The sequence below is a fragment of the Lissotriton vulgaris genome, chromosome 2_1, assembly GCF_964263255.1.
Source record: "Lissotriton vulgaris chromosome 2_1, aLisVul1.2, whole genome shotgun sequence".
Classification (NCBI taxonomy): domain Eukaryota; kingdom Metazoa; phylum Chordata; class Amphibia; order Caudata; family Salamandridae; genus Lissotriton; species Lissotriton vulgaris.
This window is the reverse complement of record NC_141687.1, coordinates 1,556,590,453-1,556,610,100: the sequence shown is the minus strand read 5'-3', so window position 1 is coordinate 1,556,610,100 and position 19,648 is coordinate 1,556,590,453. Positions and strand designations below refer to the sequence as shown.

Genomic DNA, 19,648 nt, shown 5'->3' with positions numbered 1-19,648 from the left:
ACTAGAGGCTCGTCACAGGGAAGTGGCCGATGATATCTCGCTGCGGCTGCTCCTACAGGCACAGCAGTCTTACTCCTCGGTCTTATTGGATGAGGCTCGACAGGCGTGGTTGGCCACACGTAGTAGAGTGTACCAGTGGGGCGACAAGTCTTGTTCTATGCTCCACAGGCTTTGCCAACAGACTTTGCAGCCTCTCACTCTGCCGGGACTTGTTGACGATGCCGGGGTGGCGATTATGGACCCGGCTACTCTTGCAACGAGCTTTGCGCGCTATTATGGACTCTCTCCCCCGACGACGTCGCGGGTTACCTCGCGACGGTCCCCCCGCTTACTGTGTCCGATGAAGTACGCGATGCCCTGGATCTTCCCCTAACGGCTGAGGAGCTGGGCGACGCGTTGGGTCAACTGAATGTGGGCAAAGCACCGGGGCCGAGCGGATTTTATCTGCAGCTCGGGCCGCATTACAAGCGGGCCCTGGAGCAGGCGCGGGAGCACGGCCGCCTCCCACCGGATTGGCGCCATGCCGAAATTGTGGTATTCCAGAAGCCGGGTAGGCCCCCTGATCGCCATGAATCTTATCGCCCCATATCCCTCATTAACTTTGAAGCCAAGCTCCTGGCCAAGGCGCTCGCGAACCGCCTGCTTCCACATATTTCGGCCCTCGTTCGCCCGGATCAGGCGGGCTTTATGCCGCGCCAGGCAACAAGACACAACATTCGGCGGGCGCAGGCTGCGATTGATGCGATCGGGTCTTCGGAGGATCAGGCGGCGCTTCTGTTGGCTGATATCGACAGTGCCTTTGATTCGGTCAGCTAGACCTTTCTCTTTGCTCTCCTACCGCTGCTGAACCTAGGCCCGGTCTTCGTCTCCTATGTCAAGTTGCTTTATACAGATGTCACTGTCTCGGTGCTTGTCTCAGGGGCCACTTCCGCTCGGTTTCCGGTGACCAGGGGCACTCGTCAGGGGTGTCCACTCTCCCCTTACCTTTTCGCGCTGGCCATGGAGCCGCTGGCCGCCCGGGTGCGCCGTGATGTGCTTTATCAAGGCTTCGTGTGGGGAGCGGATCATTCGGACCGCATAGCTCTATATGCCGATGATGTGCTATTCTTCTTGACTGACCTGCAGCGCACGGGCCCTCGTGTCCTGGAATTGATACAAGAGTTTGGTCGGGTGTCGGGGCTCTTCTTCAACCCGCGCAAGTCGACCCTGTGGGTGTTGGGGGGTGACGCGGTGAACTGTCCTTGGGCTGCGTCCCTTCAGGTGGCTGTGGATGGCGTGAAGTACTTGGGTGTTTTCCTCTCTGCCTCGCCCGCGGTGGCGTGGGATCGGAACGTCCAGCCGGTGTGGGATCGGGTCCAGATGGACATCAAGACATGGACGCGTATGCCTCTTAACATCTACGGCCGGTCGGCCATCTTTAAGATGGTGGCCCTGCCTCGTCTCCTCTACCAGCTACAGAATCATCCATTCAAGATCGACCCGCAGTGGTTCCGGAGTGTTGACTCTGTGCTGGGCCGATTTCTGTGGGCTGGGGGTGCATCCAGGGTGGCACTACGCACGTGCTTTCTCTGTACATACTGCGGCGGCTTGGCGACCACGGATATTTTGTCTTACTATCAGGCCTCCCATCTCCTTGTGCTTAACGAGTGGTGGTATGGGGACCGTAGTGATCCGGCCTATGCTCTGGAGCATTCTCTAATGGGTGACGCCTCCCTACACACCCTGCTGTACTCGGCCAGGCGGAGGCGACTGCTTCCGCAGGTTACTCAGGTGGTCTTCGCGGTCTGGCGGCGGGCTCTGCACCGTATGGGTTGGTGGGGTAGGCTGACGGTCGAGACTCCACTGTGGCGTAATGGTCTACTTCCGGCGCTGGCGTCTCTGTCCGGGTTCGGTGGCTGGGACACGATCGGGATCTCATCCCTCGGCCATGTCCTCTCTGGCACTACGCTTAAGTCCTTTCAGGACCTTAGTTCTGAATTTAGCATGCCCAGGTCTCAGTTCTTCCGGTACCTCCAATTTCGCCACGCTCTTACCCCTAGCCTGGTGGGCCTGGAGCAACTCCCTGACTTTAGCCCCATCGAGGCAAAACTTTTTATGGGGGACCTGGGCGACAAGAAGGTCTCTCAGATATACCGCTCCCTGGTCACACACTGCTCCCCTTCCCTCTCGACATTGAAGGCCTCCTGGGAGAATGATGTTGGTCCCCTGGATGAGGATGACTGGCGTGAGGCCCTTGAATCTCCCCGTGGTGCTGCTATAGCTATCCGCCTCCGCTTTATCCAATTCAAATACCTTCACCGAGCTTATTACACTAGGGACCGCCTGTGGCGAGCGGGTCTTATAGCAGCTCCGGAGTGTCTGAGGTGCGGTGCTGAAAGGGGGACGCTTTTCCATACTGTGTGGTCCTGTGAGAGACTGACTAGATTTTGGGCAGGGGTTTGGGACTGCCTGTCGGAGGTGTTGGGGTGGGACCTGCCTCGTACCCCTAGGCTGGGTCTTCTCCATGTTCTTGAGAATGTTGGGGGTAACATTTACAAACGTCATCTGTTGTTGCTGGGGCTTGTGGTGGCGAAGAGGGATCTGGCACAGGCCTGGAAGAGCGAACGTGCCCCCCCGCTCGGTGCCTGGAAGGCGGGCCTGGACTTCCTCATGGGTCTGGAACGGCCTGTTTTCGAAGCCCGGGGGTGTCCCCGCAAACATTACAAAATCTGGAAACGGTGGGCTGACTACAGGGGCCTGACCCTTGACCCCCCCCTGGACATTGATGATGCACTGCCTCCAGATGTGGATCCCGTACCCTAGGCTGTTCGCCGGCACCGCCTTTGTTTTCCATCTCGTGTTGCTGAACTGTGATCACGTGCACTGGGTTAGGGTGGGATAAGGGGTGGGTAGCTAAGGGGGGGTTGGACGGTGTTTTGGGATTGGGTGGGTTGGGGTAGTTGGGGGTGTATCAATCTAAAGTACTGGGTTCAATGCTGTGTCAATGCTGTATTTTTCCATATTTGTCGTTGACAGTCTCCTCCTGACTGTGGAGGGCTGTATCGAAATTTGCTTGAACTCGTAATAAAAATGGTTTTGAAAAAAAAAATGATGTAAGTAGAGTCAGAGCGTTTTGCTCTGACTTGAGGGCCTTGTAGTGGCCGGTGGCCAGCAGCAGCGACTTGAGGCAGGAGGTTGCATCTAAAACCACGGCTCAGGATGCAGCAGAACAGGCAACAGAGACAGGGCTCCAATGGCTGCCGGCGCACGCTCCTGCTCTAAATGTGCTGGCGCGTGCTCCTCCCAGTATCAGCCCCTTGGCAGCCCTAGGGGTCCACAGCGGCCTCTGCCCCTTACATGAAGTAAGTTTGTTTTTCAACAAAACAAGGGAACCCAGAAGGTATAGCATAGGGACCTTGGGCATTACATATTATACAGAACAGTGGTCCCTATAACGAATATACTGTAAGTAATGATCATACACTTAATAGGTTGTATGTCTTCTGTCCGTCCGGACAGGAATTTATTTTTTAGATCAAAAAATAGTTTTTACACCATTGCAATTATCAATGTTACATACAGAATTTGCATATGGGGTTATGTGTCGACGTTTCGATGCCTGTCTTAGAATATGGGCATCATCATCAGGACATTGGATGACATTATTGTTGTCTTAAACATTATAAAAGAAAGAATGTTTAGCATAAAGTCCATGGCAAATAGACCGGGGGATCTTGAAAAATTATTGGTCGTGTTGGCAGAACATCTGCAACCTCGAGATTCGGTTTGAAAATCCGGCACAAGTTAATCACGGCGTTTTCGAATGTAAGGATACGCCGAAAAGGACAATGGCTATTTCGGGGGTGGTTAATAGCTGCCACAAGTCTGGCGATCTGGTGCTCCATCGAAACGTCGACACATAACCCCATATGCAAATTCTGTATGTAACATTGATAATTGCAATGGTGTGGTTTAATATTCAACGTCTGTCCCACTGAAACACAAGTGTACAGACCAATTTCGTGCTTTTTCAATTTTTTTCCTTTTTGTTGTTGTCCTGTATATGTTGAAGGTCACGGCTGTGCCCGCTTGACATTTTTAACAATCTAAAAACTATTTTTTGATCTAAAAAATAAATTCCTGTCCGGACGGACAGAAGACATACAACCTATTAAGTGTATGATCATTACTTACAGTATATTCGTTATAGGGACCACTGTTCTGTATAATACCTTACATGAAGTAATGCCTACAATATTTTGCCTGGTTAAAGTAAAACCCTAGGCGTACATTTTAAACTGGCTACGCACAAACACATAAGTGTAATCTCCTGCACTTAGTTAGGAAAACCTTTTGAAGTAGTTAAAGCACTTACCGTTTTGAAATAGGCGCTTTGGGTGGAGCTGACCTGATGATTCAATTTGCAAAGCAATAACCCATTTCGTGTCGTTTTTACTGTTAAGGTTTAGCTGCGATTTAGCCGGGTAAATGCCAGAAACTACGAGTCGTTTTTTATGGTAGACTACTGGCAGACCAATTAATAGACAAGTCATTAACCCCTTCGACGCGGATGACAAAGCCAGCTCGTCATGGGCGTTACCTGCGCTGCGCGGATGACGAGCTGGCTTTGTCACGTAACGCGCGATTTTTAAAAATGCCGCGCACAGCGGGAAAAGCCGCCGCGGCGAAGCGGTTAAATAAAAGAGCCTAAAAATTAAAGGTGCAGTCTTCTATCATGAAAAATCATTGTACTTTTCCAAAATAGCGTAAGGCTATGTGCGTCGGTTAGTGCGACCCTGGCTGCATACGGCATGAACTGCCTTGCAACCGCTTGCCTAGAATTTCCTTGACCCCATTGTTTGTCTGACCTGGATATGGCAGCTGTTCAGGACCCAGAATCCACTCAGACACTTTAGGAAATTAACGTTTGCCTGACCTTTCAATGGCCGCGACATAGGACATACACTTGGTTTGTACATTTTGGAACCCCTGAGCTGTGGTAGCAGAAGACAACCATGCCCAAATACCACAAGGAGAAGGAAGAAGATTCTCAGCCCTGTTCCGGTGTCCAGAAAGACCTCAAGTCAGGCCTTCTAGAAACAGATTGTGTGTTGAAGGTAGATGGACTATGCAGATTCACATGAAGGAGAATGTGACTCAAGGGGGCGGATGTGTTGCGAGAAGTCAGTCCCACGCTTATCCTAAGGCGGAGCAAGCAAATTAGTGTGTCCTATATGGATTACCTTTATTGTATGCCCCGTTGCAATGTAAGTTAATGCATGTTTGCAAAGAGGATAGACGACCATATAGAAATCGATAGAAGGGTGTTTTTTTGGGAGAAAGAATATGATTGAAGAGTGACTTCGGCCCAATGGCGATGTGTCTGTTGACCACTAAGTTTCTATTTGCAGGCTTTGTGATTAAAATGGTAGTAAAATAGTTGTTTGTTGACAAAAGGAAAATAAGTTGTATGTTTTTATTTTATTTTATTTATTATTTGTCTTCGAAAGCAAATTCCACCCACCCATGGGTAGCTTAGCCTTAGTTCCATTTATTTTCTGAACAGTGGTTGGTCTAAATTTTAAGGTCACCCGCTTCCCACAAGATGTGACTATACACTGCACACAGTCCCTAATAGTAAATGTGAAACTGGATTTAGAGTTAACGGTCCTTCTGCGTCTTTACAACATGGTATTCCAGAACCATAAGTGCTTGAAAAATAGTAATGGCTATTCTGGGATCAGAGTGGTTCTTCTTAGCTAATTATACTATTCTGTAAGACCTACGATGAAATTAATTGGAATAACACTCTGTTGTAGTAGGTAGACAGTGTCTTCACACAAGAGTCAGGAGCCGTTAAAGTAAGGGATAAGGGCTGTCAGTTTAACAATGTGTCCAAAGCGTTGTACTTGCGTTTAGAACTATTCACTGGGACATATCACCTCAGTTTATAACTTCCCTGGCTGTTTGTCCTTGCCAGAACTTTCCCACCCTCCTCTCTGGGTTCCTTCTACCCCGCAGTAAGCGCTGACGCCACTTAATGGTGGATTTGAGAGTAGGTGCCCCACAGTTGTCCTCCATGATCACACAGCCATCTTCCTACTCACAACAGGTCTCTCCTTCTGCTAGAGGTGGCTCGCAACAGACTCCAGAGTGTTTCCCTATTTTCGCGCAGGTCCTTTAAGACCTTTTTGCCAAAATGTGACGTAAGATTGTGGAGACGTCATACAAAATTCTAGAGCCACTGAGGTAGAAGGGAAGTTCTTTATTTCATGTTGGGCCCTTGGGTTGTAGCAGCAGCTGGTCTATCCTGTCAGGACTCTGTCCTTCTCTAGCTGTACACCTTTTCCCTAGCTTCCACCGCAGAGCACACACCAGCATTCTGTGACATCATTCACTCGCTGCAGCGCACACTCTGTCTCAGACATACAAGAGATTGGGACAACCAGAATACCGGTTGTTCGACAGGGGAAGCGTCCACCATCCAGACCCAGTCACTGAGTCTGGATGGTAACACTAAGGCTCAGACAGTGAAGTGGAAGAGGAGATTTGTACAAAAGAAAAACATCTTTTGCGCAGGATTTGAAATAGGATTGCTTCTTTTGAGTAGACAAAAATGTTCTTTGAGATTGATTTATTTTGTGTCTTTTTTACTAAAATGAATCTATTTCCTTTTGTTATTGTTGTACAGTCAATAACCATGAGCTGAATTGAAAAGCGCATGTGATTTATGGAAACATTAATCTTTGTAAAATGTATTCCACCAAACCTATTTTTTGTGCTAGGAGCGAGCGGGCGCTACTAGCCCGGGAGTCAGATAACCACTGGAATAGAAACATTCACGCTCCAGTAAGCACTGCATTTCAGGACCGCCTCGGCAATGTTCTGCTCACTGTCTCAGGGCACCTTCGGGATTCGTAGACGACAATGCAAGCATTAACAAGACACAAAAGATTAGGCGGAAATGAAAGGTGCAACAAACGATAAAAAATGCGCCCAAGTGGGCCCTGCGCGGCAGGTGGATTTTTTCTTTTTTTAACGCGAACGGATAGAGCTATTTTTTCCCGTTTCAGGCATTCTTTTGAATTACTGTTAATTTGCACAGCATCCACTAAGCACACGAGGAGGAGCCTTCTTTTAGGGTTAGCCTACCAGACCTCGTAGATGTGAGGTTTGCATCTTGGGGGCGTTCAGAAAGGATACAACAGGAATGCTTTCTGCCCATTGCTTACCGTTGGCTTTGTGATTTCTCACTCACATTTTCTGGCTTTCTATTTACTGTCTCTATTTGCTTTAGGCTGACCAGCATGATTTCATCCCTCCGGTTTACTGTATTCTTCGGTATACTGCATTCTTCCACAAACTCGCTTTCTGTGAACAGGATTTTAAATCTCCTTCTTATCTTGTCACATGTGCTGTGCATTCAAAGACAGAGGTCAAAAGTCAGGTTGTGTTTTCCAGAGAGCTTGATGTTTATTTTTCTTTCTGAATTCAAAGTGAGAGGATTTATGTGACAATCATGATGGCTAGTGGGGATTGCTTGAGGAAGGCTGTACAGAATTTTACAGATGTTAATTTTTTTCTAGCACACAACAAAATTTAAGTGTCATTAAATGAACTGTGCTGACAATCAAATCAATACATTGGGTAGGAAATGTCCACACATTGTTTGTGCGCTGTATTCTTTTATCAGCAAAACTGTATGTGAGGGCAAATGTAATGGTCATTTCAATTGAAGATGTTTTGTCTGTAATGGTAGCATGCTACCGGTATACATCCTTTACCACGCGGTACCTTTACCACGCGGCCGTTACAACGCAAGTCGTTACCACGACTTGCGCTGGAGGGCGCTAAAGGATTAAAAATAGTAAATTTACTAACCCAACACCTTCCCTAGGGTGCACAGGGACTGGTGTTAAAATAGTAAATTATACTATTCGAAATCCGCGCCCCCAACGCAAGTCGTGGTAACGACTTGCGTTGTAAGGGATGCGGTGTAAAGGGATGCGTTGTGACGGTACGCGTTGTACCGTCATACATCCTATGCTACCATACCAAGCATACTGCACGTTACCCTACCCTACCCTATTCTACTCTGCACCACTCCATGTCACTGCCCTCTACTCTGCACATTAGCATAGAGTGCAGTGACGTTCAGTGTATTGGTGTAGAGTACATTGGTGTAGAATGTAGTGGTGTGGTGTGGAATGGTGCAGATTGCAATAGAGTGGCGTAGAGGGCAGTGGCAGAGTAGATTGTTTCAGAGTAGAGTGCAGTGGCGTAGAGTACAGTGGCACAGAGTAGAGTGTCGTAGAGTGCAATGGTGCAGAATAGATTAGAGTATATTGGCGTAGAGTGAAATGGCTTAGAGTTCAGTAGTGTAGAGTTCAGTGGTGTAGAGTTCAGTGGAATAGAGTGGCATAAAGTAGAGTGGCAGAGAGTGCAGTGTTGTAGAGTGCAATGGTGTGTAGTAGAGTGGTGTAGAGTGCATTGGCGTAGAGTACAGTGGAACAGAGTAGAGTGGCGTAGAGTGCAGTGGTGCAGAGTAGATTGGCATAGTGAGCAGTGGTGTTGAATAGAGTGGCATAGAGTGCAGTGACTCTGAGTAGAATGGAGTGCCCTTGTTGCTCTGATGCCGCTATTATGGGTCAGAATGTTTGGCAGTTTTCCTGGCAATGCTTTTTTTGAGGGCCTCCTCCGGGGCGAAGGGCTCTGATGGTATTGTTGTGTGCATTTGCTCCTCTTGTTCTACCGTGTCGACGAGTATGCCCAAGTTTTTTACAACTTGTTTGGGCTCAGGCGCAGGTCCTAGTGACTGGGGCCAACAGGTTGCATCCCAAATTAGGTGAGCTCCTCCAAAATGCTAAATCTCAGATTTCCCTGCATTTAGTTTAAGGCAATGATCTGATATCCAAGTCGCTATTTCTGAAAGGCAGTTAATCAGATTATTCCTAGTTCCTCATGTCTTTCTTCAAAGGCTATCAACAGCTGCGTATCGTCCGCATAGGAGCTAATATTGAAGCCCCATTTCTTGCTGATCTTGGCCAAAGAGGATCCATAGGCATTAAAAAGGGTGGGGCTCAGGGAAGCTCCTTGTGTGACACCATAATTAATGGTTTTTGGGTTGGAGGCGAAGGGCCCTATTTGTACTCTTTGTGTTCTATTGCGTAGAAAGGAATTGAACCACTGAAAAGTTTTAGAATGTAGTCCCTTTTCCTGTAATGTACTTAGCAGGAGGCCATGAGAAACAGCATCGAAATCCGTTATCAAGTCCAAAAGGATCAGGGCGGCGGCTTTACCCTGGTCTGTTAGGGATCTGATGTTATCTAAGACCGCTAGTAGTGTTCAAGAGGGTTCAGGTGACATTCCTCCAAGAGACTCATCCTACGAAATCTGAAAGTTTAACACAGCAGAGATGATCAGGGAGAAGATCTATGCCACTATTTATTCCTCATTTGCTACAGGAGTGCTGATATGGGTGCTCCCTGGAAACCCCTTCCTTCCTCATGTGGTAATCATCGACCCAAAGGGTCGTTGTGTGCTGCTGTGGGGCAAGCCTGATGGCCACGACATTGCCTTTATCAATGGGTATGCGCAGAACACTGATCAAACCACGTTTTTACCATCCTTGTCCCGCATATTACTCAGTTGCTGCTGTTTGCTCCTAGTAGGAGGTGACTTTTTTTGCATAGCGGATGTAGAGCTTGATAGATCCCACCTCCCTCTTCCCCGCTCTATGAAACTGCTCTGCTGTTCCGCGCTTGGGTGATGGATTGGGGCCTGGTTGATACTTGGAGAACACATAATCCCCATGGAACCTCTTATTCTTATTACTCTGGCTTGCGTGATCTTATTTTCTGTTTAGTTAGATACCTTCCTGTGGTCCGCCACAATTCATAGCAGAGCCACCCACATTAAATTTTTGGCTAAACCCCATTTGGATCACAACCCTCCGCTGTTATTCTGTGAGTAGGGCCATATTAAACCTCCCATACCTTCCAGTAGACTGAAATTTTCTACACTCTTTGACCCTGCTTTACGGGCACGATTGGGGACTGGGACCCACGAGTACTTTACAGAGAATGAGGGTACGGCATCTTCGCCCTTGCTGTCTGGGAAGCGTTTAAAGTAGTTATCTGGGGTACATTGCATATCCCACGTTACTGGGGTCCGAGCTCAGCTACACAAGGTTATTAAGCAACAGAAGGACCTCATGGCTGACCTGGTGTTCCCATCAGTCAGTGACCCTGTTCCCACCAGACCAAATGCGGTTGTAACATGAGAAGTTATTGACGCTCATTGAGCACCTTTGGGCTTATGGTTATAGGGCCTGATGAATATTGTAAGATAGGGCGGATATTGGCCTGGCTTGCCAGTCCTGATCGCCAAGCATCTCAGATCTGCAAATACATACACTTGCGGATAGGCTGGTGTATGCCCAAACTCAAATTAACAAGGTTTTCACAGGGTACTACGTACAACTCTATGCTGAGCGAAGCCCGCGGCCACCCTATGCAACATTATATGTTCGTTGCTGGGGCTCCCAGTCTTTCTACGGCACCAGCAGCGGCCATGGGTAGTATAATCCTGATCCAGGGGTTGAGGGGGGCCATCAAACCATTCCCATGAGGTCCCTGGCATGGATGGCCTCCCTGTAGAATTTTATTCGGCATAGATAGACACCTTGGCCCTGGTGTTGACTAAATTGTTCAATGCTGCCAGTAGCGAGGGTTCCCTTCCTCCAGCGCTGCACAGGGCTCTGATGGTTCCCCGTCTCAAAAAGGGTAAGTCTAAGAACTTGGTCACTTCTTACAGACCCCTGTCCACTCTTAATGTTGACTATAAGGTTCTGAGTAAAATCTTGGTGAACAGACAGCTCCCCATATCCAGAGTCTTGTGTACGAGAGCCAGTCGTGATTTATCTATATTCGGAAAACACTGAACAATGTTCACCAGCTGATAGAGATAATGCTCTCTGCCCCTGGTGTGAGTCAAGCCGTGTGCATGCTGACCTCGCCCCTGTCTGTTTTTAGACTTCAGAAGGCTCGCGGAGACACGAGATGCTTCAAGGGACACACTGTTGCCACAGAAATGTATCTTAGCTGAACCTCCTGACGGCTGCAGAAGTTTTATCTTTGAATTAAACTTAACGTGGAACATTTGTGTAATTGGATGTGCTTTCCTTTCTTTTCAGAGTTAGTACCTTGATTTAATCTGGGTTACTACTTACAATTATCAAGCGAGTACAGATTAAAATTGGGATTGTTTTCCCACTAAGAAGCCCCTAGTGTGAGTATCTACATTCAAGAGCAGTGAGGGACTACTGCTACTATATGATACTTCATAGCTAATTGGTTAATATGCAATATAATTATCGCACAACAACGCTTTGGATCTGATCCAACCATAGAAGGGGCCCTTGTGTTTTTTCTGAGTGTTGGAGTGTGAGTAAGAGGGTCCGGAGCGGCGAGGCAGTATCCTGGTGAGGAGGTAACATTGATATTTGTGTGACTATAGGTACCCCTTCCCTCCCTTTTTGAAGGATCATTGGGCATTATCGGGCGATATAAGAAACCCATTCAGCAATATACCTACTGGGGTATAGTATACTGTGCATTTTACATTTATGCGCACCACTTAGTTAGGATTATATGTAAATACACAGTTGTATTGATTTGAGTGTAGAAGGGATCTCGTCTAGGTCCTGATGAGAAGCCAGGGGAGGGCTTCGAAACATGTTGAGACAGAAGACAATGCTCATTAAAGCATAGTATCTCCATCTCATTCCCCACTTTTAATTATACCAGCTCAAAAGAACATTAACATTTATTTCTTCCACTGAGCCAGGTATTTTTAAAATGTTCACCATTCACTCACTTCTGACCCTTCCACTCACACTCCTACACCACACATAGTATTGTTTTTCATAACCGGGGCTCCCACGTATACGTAGCTCGTAGCATGCCCTGTCCTGCAGCGGAGTGGGAAGACCCAGTTGATGAAGCATGCCACCAAGGGTCCTTTTGGTGGGTCAGGGGTATTTAAACAAAACTGTGTGCTTTCCACCATTGTAGGAGACCCATGTAGTCTGGAGAAACACTTCTATACTTTCCCATAAGGGTGAATCCCTTTGTTTTTTGACAATATAACTTGAGGAGGACGTATCCACCTCTTCTGATCTTTTGAGCATTACCTCTTCCCTCCCTTCTTGTGTTACTTTGTGTAATGGTGTCCTCATATATGGCCACGCTATGGTGTCGATTGCCGTTTCTCGCCTAGACAAACCCGAGACGCTGACAAACTGGGTTTGATTCTATGCATTACCGACATGAGGGTGAGAGGGTTTAAAAGCTGTCGACTTCTGTGGAATAAACCCTGTATGCTACGGAGTCGTCGCTAGTATCTTGGCAAAATGTTTATCTCCCGTCAGTTAGGATAGGGCCTTATAAGAAAAGCAGTCCTGGGATCCCTCCCGTGCTTCAGTAAATACTGCCTCCCTCATATATGGGGGTAGGGTACCCTTTTCCAGAGACTCTCTATATACATCCATCAGTGTGGGGTCTAGCTAATCCACATATTGTTTATAAAAGGCTATTGGTAGTCCATCCCCTCCAAGAGACTTACCACTTGGCAGCGGCATGATACCTAGTTTGATATCCTCCAGTGTGAGCTGAGAGTTAAATAACTCCCTTAGCACACCATACACCCAGCCCAAGGTGATATCACCATGATATATGTCTATATCAGTGTTATCTGAAGACAAGTCATTTAGCTTTTCATAATCACTCTTTAAAGTATGACATATGTCATTTTGGTTCAGTTGTTAGTTCACTGTCACTGTTTTTAGTACAAAGAATCAGGCCCACTTCATTTTGAGTTCTCCCTCTAATTTAGCTGGCTATCCCCGAAGTAATTTCAGAGTATCTGAGCCAGGCTTCTCCAACGAGTAGCTTGTGAACTACTTGTAGCTCTCTACCTACCTGTGAGTAGCTTTCCTGTGTGCTGCCCAGCCTGATAAATTAGATGTATTTGAGATGAAAGTGTGTATTTTCAGAACTCAATAGCTGATGTTTCGATAAAAATGGCTCAATTTTCAGAACCTATTCAAAGCTCATATTTGAGTGATACATCTACAAGTGATATAGTAATCATGAAAAACCCTGGAGAGATTTTTAAATTTCAGCGAAGCAGGCTATTCTCACAGTATGTAATTAACATTAACACAGTCTTGTTTTTCATTTCTACAAAGAGACTCTCCCTTGATTGTCCCTATATGTGTGATTTCTTTGGCACCCACCCGCAGGGCCGTTTCTAGGTGTTTTGCCACCCTAGGCGAGAATTGAAAAGTGCCTCCCCCTCCCTTTTACTTTAATTGCAATTTGGACCAGTGTGTCTGTCAGTGTTGTGTGTGTGCGCGTGTGGGCAGTGTCTGGAAAAAAGTTTGTGTATGTGTGGGGGTGCGTGCGCATTTGTGGGTGTGTCTGCATGAGTGTGTGCTTAGGGGTCTACAGAAAGGTTGTGTGCGTGTGGTTTGCTTAGGTGTCTCTGGGGAGTCATGTGTGTTGTGTTTGGATGTCTATAGGGAGTTTGTGTATGTGTGTTTAAATGCGTGTGTCTAGATAGGGAGATAGTCTGTGTGTGTTTGGGTGTCTATATAGGCCCTCTGAACCCCGGCGCCAATGCTACTGCTGCACTAATGGAGGCTACGGCTCTGGTCGGTGCATCCGATTAATGAAGGAACTGAGATTAGAGAAGGCTTAAACCTGGATCATCGCTCTGGGCCCACAGCTATGGAGTACAGTTGCTGCAGCACCTGGCCGCGCGCTGGCTACATTAGGGACAAGCGTATGTTTTTCGGTCCAAGGTGCACAAATTTGCAGAAATCGAAGTGAGTGAGCATGAACCTCTGCTGCATCTCTAGCTGCCACAATCTGATCTGGGGATGCATGTCCATTTTTCTGTACTGAACCGCGCACTCAACATTCCTCACTGGAAAGCACAGGGAGCACGTTTTCCTAAACAACGTAAGTTCAGAAAGGTATTCTATCATCACACCTGCACCATTAAAGGCCCTTCCATGATGTTAGCGTTTCTGAATCCCCTCGCTCCTATACCCCTGTGTCACATCCTGTTCAGTGACACACTTGCTCCTCCGACAAGAAAGGATTTTCCGGGAAGTATTGGGGAATATCTAGATCTAGACAAGGAAATATACAAAGGTACCATGCGCAGCACGCAGCCGCCTTGTGCCCTACAGCACATTTCAGTCAATGACGCAATGCAAAATGGTGGGGCCAACAGGCAGAATTTGAAGAGGGCCCCTGAGTCTCCCATATCTCACAGATTGAGGGACGGTCTCGACCACCTTGGGCCCCAACAGACAACACCAATGAATATGGGAATCTCAGTGCAGTGGCCCCCACCACATTCTGCAGGGGGAGGCATCGTTTTGCGTTACACCACGGGGCTAAATCTAAGCATATATCCTCCAGCCAAGGTTTATTCTGATCAGGTGGCAGGCCTAAGTATTCCTAAACAAAAGCAAAAGTCTGGGCCCGTGTCTATGGGCACATGTTAGAATCTGCTTGTAGATGCCAAAACAAGCTAAGTAAAGTAGACACCACCAACCACATAAAACTAATGAATTATTCCACACCAAAGGCGAAGTACAGGTATTTATTACTCTCTACAGGAAACTCTAGCCACACACCCCTAAGTCTGAATTTGTATCATTCACACTATGAACTGTTTTTAAACGATGGGCAGCACCATCATCCAGGCTGCATTTCCTCTCCTCTATATGTTATTCAAATGTTACATTAAGTCACGTCTTTGTTGTACAGAGATAACATAACATCTCTTTGCATCCACTGAATGCTTATGCACCAACGTTTCGCACAGCCACTAGTTTTTTTCACGAGCTGCACTTCCTCTATGTAATTCATTAGTCATCGCCTTTCCGCGGAGCATGCTATGCAGGTAACATCCCTTGCGTCCCATGGATGCCGTTCATGAGCTGGGCGCCTCAGAAGTTGGTGAGCTTATTTTCCCAGGGGGAGAACAAGACAGGCAGCAGTCTCCAAATTCAGAGTCCCCAATCTAACCTCCACCCAGCACGCTTAGCTTGTGCATACCCTGCTGCTGGACAGCACCGCGATTGCTTTACCGGAGCCTGAAAGATTCTCAAAAACCTTCTTGTCTGGCTGTGCCATTATCGTTCCGGGTATTCCCGTAACAAGGGTAGCTAGTCAAAAAATACACTTGTAAACTACCTGGCTCTTCACCGACCCGGATCCCACCATGGCCTCCCCCAGTACCTGCTGGGCCTCAGACGGGAACTCTCTGCCTCCACCGGCCGTGCGCATACGGCCCCCGCCTGTGGCGCAGAATGTGACTTCACGTCACGTCGAATTGTAGAAGGCACAAGGCACTACTCAATGTGCTTTCGAGGTTAAAGGCCGTTCCAATTCCCAAACTCATGTTTTTGCCGCCCTCCCCCTTTTGTCGCCCTAGGCGGCCGCCTAGTCCTGCCTAATGGTAGAAACAGCCCTGCCCACCCGTATCCCATTTGGCTCTGTGGATAAGCAGATAGTAGATCCTCGAGAAGAGCCAGACCCCTTGAGAGCTACCCTGAACCCACATTACAACGCTTTAATAGTCTGGTAGGACTTTGTGGTGCCATAGTACACTCTCCTCACAGAAGGCTGCATAGGTAGGAGACAGAGCTAGAATGTAGCAACGAAAGGCCATTATAAATCCCAGTTAATCATGTTTGGATCAGGGACGAAGATATGAAATTGCCCTTTTTCTGCAATTTCTGCACTGTAATTTCAGACTTCTGTTCTGTGTCTACCTTTCTGTTCACATACTCCTTTCTGAAATATTTAATTCTCATCCAATACATTCAGGTCATACTCTATGCTTCCACCTTCTAATTTTCATACCGTTTCTCTCTTCTAGTTACTGGTCCCTGCTCACAGACCAGCCAGCACTTTACCGCTTTTTTAAGTGAACTAGACAAGCGAGGAAATCGGCACGCTATCATGGTAAGAATATTATATTTTAATATTGGTTATTACTTTTCGTACCACAAACATTTAAATTCTAAACTAACCATTATGTGCGTTGCCTATTATGTTTGTTGACGCTTACTTGTTTTCACACTTTGTAGTTCACTTTTTAATCCATGTTTACATTTCCTTTGTTAAATTTTATGCGTTTTTATGTAGGTATTATCTTAGTTTGTAAGATCTTGGCCTTTATTTGTACATTATAAATCAAGCAAGCACAAATAAATATAAAACTTTGTATGCATTTATATTTTATGTGTGTGTCTTGCAGTTTGGAAAAATGAAATGTATCACATACACCTAAGTGAGGATTTCAATGCCTTGAAAATTGCTTTGTTGATAATACGTATTAATCGCCTGCTTTTTGGATTGCAAAGATTTAATGCAGATGAAGTGGATGAAATTTTGAGTAAAGTTAAAGCAACAGACTTGTGTGCCTTATGTAGTGCATGGAGAGGTGCTTACTTCTTCCGTCCTCTTGCGGGTCCCTTTGTTCTAGGTGAGTTGTTGGACAAACTGGTCACAAAGCAAGTGTAAAACATTCAGATCCTTATTATGAGTGTTTTGTTGTCCAACAACCACTGCTCAAACCCCAATTTGCACATGGTTCGAATTCCGATTTGTGTGGTATTTACTGTATCCGGTAGTTACCAGGTACATAGAATACCTCAATCTTCATTAAAGTTTGGGAGGTCAAACATGCCGGAATTTAACACAGGAAGACAGTATGGTACTTACTGTACAGTGTATTTTAGTGGGGTAATAAACAAAAGCCAGTTGTTAATCCGACAAAACTCAGATTTTTTGATAAATATTGTATCCTATACTTTCCAGGCACATCAGTGTTGCACTACAATCTGAAATTTCCTTGTTTGATATTATGGAAGCTTTCTGTGCTTAGCAGACACAACAAGCATTTACAATGCAATTGTTTCGCCTTTGGAAAAGTTAGAGCTATGGGCATTGTAAATGACAAAATTTGTATTTATGTGTTGGTTTTGAAAACAGATAAATAAATGGCATTGTCATTTACATTGCCATTAGCTTAATCTCTCACAAATGTGAGACCTATTGTACCCTACGGACGAGCTCAGCAGACAGCAATTACTACCACACACACCCAGAGCCACACACACACACCCAGAGCCAGCCACACACACACACCCAGAGCCACACACACACACACAGACACACACAGACACACACACACACACACACACACGCACACCCACACATACATGTTTATATCACTCTATGAAGACCAGTGAAAAAAACCTACATTATGAGGGCCACCCTTTCTGATCATCAGAGAATCAAAATGATCATACATTTTATGTTTATACTATAATGACAGTATGAAAGTTATATCAGATTTTAAAAAACGATTATGGGAAAAGTTTTGAGACTTTCTGACATAACCCCCTTATGAGGACCGCATATGTCCCGTATCCAAGAGTTATGAAGACCATTTTTACACACTACATAAAGACAGCAAACAGCTTTACGAGGACCGGTGTGTGTTTTTATACAAGGCTGTTTATGAGGACCAGATTATATTTTACATATAGTGTCTTCCTATTTGGTACAGTATATATTTGTCAAAAAAACAGCCTTTATTTGGATCCCTTTCGTATGTGACTGACAATTTATTACAGAATACATATGCATTTAGCAAACACTGCTTTCTTATTTCATCCAGCGATATATTTAACTGACCATACTGGATTTCAAATAGTGTATTATTTAGACAATACCTTTAAAAAATAGTTCCTAACTGCTAAAATATCCATCTTTTCACTGTGTTTCCCTTTGAATTTGTGTAGTTCTGCATCCTCAATTCAGTTGGTATTTTGAACATTTGCGATGTGAAGAGCTGTTTTCCAGTTTCCAGCCACATGTGCTATATTCTTAAAGTGGTAAAAAATGTAGGGCCCGGATTAGGCATTGTAGCCCTTGTAAAACTGCAGACGGGATCTCCATCTCGTTTGTGAAGGTGTATCCCATTCATCCAACTCTAATTATGGCATCTGACAATTTGTAAGTAAATTCTGTCCATAAATTGTGAAAAGCTGGTTAAACGTCAACTTCAACATAAGAACTTGAGGTCGCTCAGATAAGACCTGGAAGGCAAGAGTAGAGCTGAACCTATTTTGATCTTTAAAATGGGGATACATAGGTGTTTGTCTTTCTGTAGCTATGAGGTTTACACATGTTTAGGTGCCTGATATGTCTGTGCTTCTATTGCCATCATATGGATCATATCTTAGTGTGTGTCAAAAAAGTGTGATCTGTTATCCATCACAACGAGGACCATATGATATTGTGTGTTAAACATCTGACCCTATTCTCATAGCAATTACCTCACCATTAGGTCTGATGCAAATTTGTGCTGTTATCAAAGCTACTGTTATCAAGCATGAATTTCTTTTCTATTCAATAAGGACTATATCACCTGTTATATTACAATTGCATGTGGTTTTACCATTCACACTGAGAAACAGATAATATGGCATGCTACAAGATTTTGTTCTTTGATACATCACATTGAGGGCCACATCATGGTGTTTGTTAGTAATATGAGCGGGTGCCTATTCATCACAGAGGACATTTTCATACTGTGTATTGCAGGGTTGTGCATGCTTTAAACATCACCAGGAGAAAAATATTATGGAGTGTGTTACAAGTCAATGCTTGTTAGACCAGTCAGCCTTAGGGTGGTCGTCCCCAAAGCTGATTGCCTTCACCCCCACTATATTTCTGAATTTGCTTTTGTTGGCCTTAGGACTGCTAACCAGTGCTAAACTGCTTGTTCACATTCCCTAAAACATGATAAAATTGGGCTACAGACCCCATTGTCACATTTAATTTATTTGCAAGTACCTAGTAAAGTAATATTGCATGTACACCCACGGCCTGTAAATTAAATGCTATTAGTGTCCCTACAGCACTTTTTGAGCCACCCACTTAAGTAGACTTTTTTTAACCTGTCCCTGGTCTGCCAGTGCAGCTTGTGGGTGCAATTTTAAACTGCCATTTCCACCTGTCAAACTAAACCTTTTACCAAGCGTAAACCATTCTTTTGAGTACATATAAGTCACCTATAGGGTAGGCCCTCAAAAGCACATAGGGCAAGGTGCAGTTTACTTAAAAAAGTTGGACATGTAGTTTTTAATCTGACCTGTCCTGGTAGTCACTATTGCAAGGCCTGCCTCTTTCATAGCATACCATTGGGTACCTTATTACATTTAATAAGTGTTAATTTTTTATTGGGAGCAGGTAGGAAAGTCATGAATGGTATCAGAGTAATTTAAAACCATCTTGAATGGTAAATTCATATTTCAATCCTCAATTTTAAAAATGCCACTTTTTAGAAAGTTGGAAACAAGAAAAAGGTCTGGACGTACGTTTTTGAATAAATACATTCATAAATAACCACCTTAGATTCTCAAGTAGTTATATTGTTTTCCTTACACTTGTTATTTGTTCATTTATTTGTGGAACAAACAAGATGGATATTTCTTTCATGTCTTAAAGAAGAACAATTAGTACCAACATATATCAACAACACAATGGTGACAGTACTTTGGACATATAACAAA

At 45.4% G+C, this 19,648-nt stretch overlaps 1 protein-coding gene across 1 annotated transcript in view; it reads left to right on the top strand.

The window, feature by feature from the left end:
- The window catches only part of LOC147732901 (uncharacterized), a 447,397-nt gene that overhangs the window by 197,812 nt on the left and 229,937 nt on the right, over nucleotides 1-19,648 (top strand). The window contains exon 3 of the mRNA XM_086957443.1: nucleotides 15,940-16,025. The gene's annotated coding sequence lies outside the window, so the exon portion shown is untranslated. The remainder of the gene's footprint in view (nucleotides 1-15,939; nucleotides 16,026-19,648) is intronic.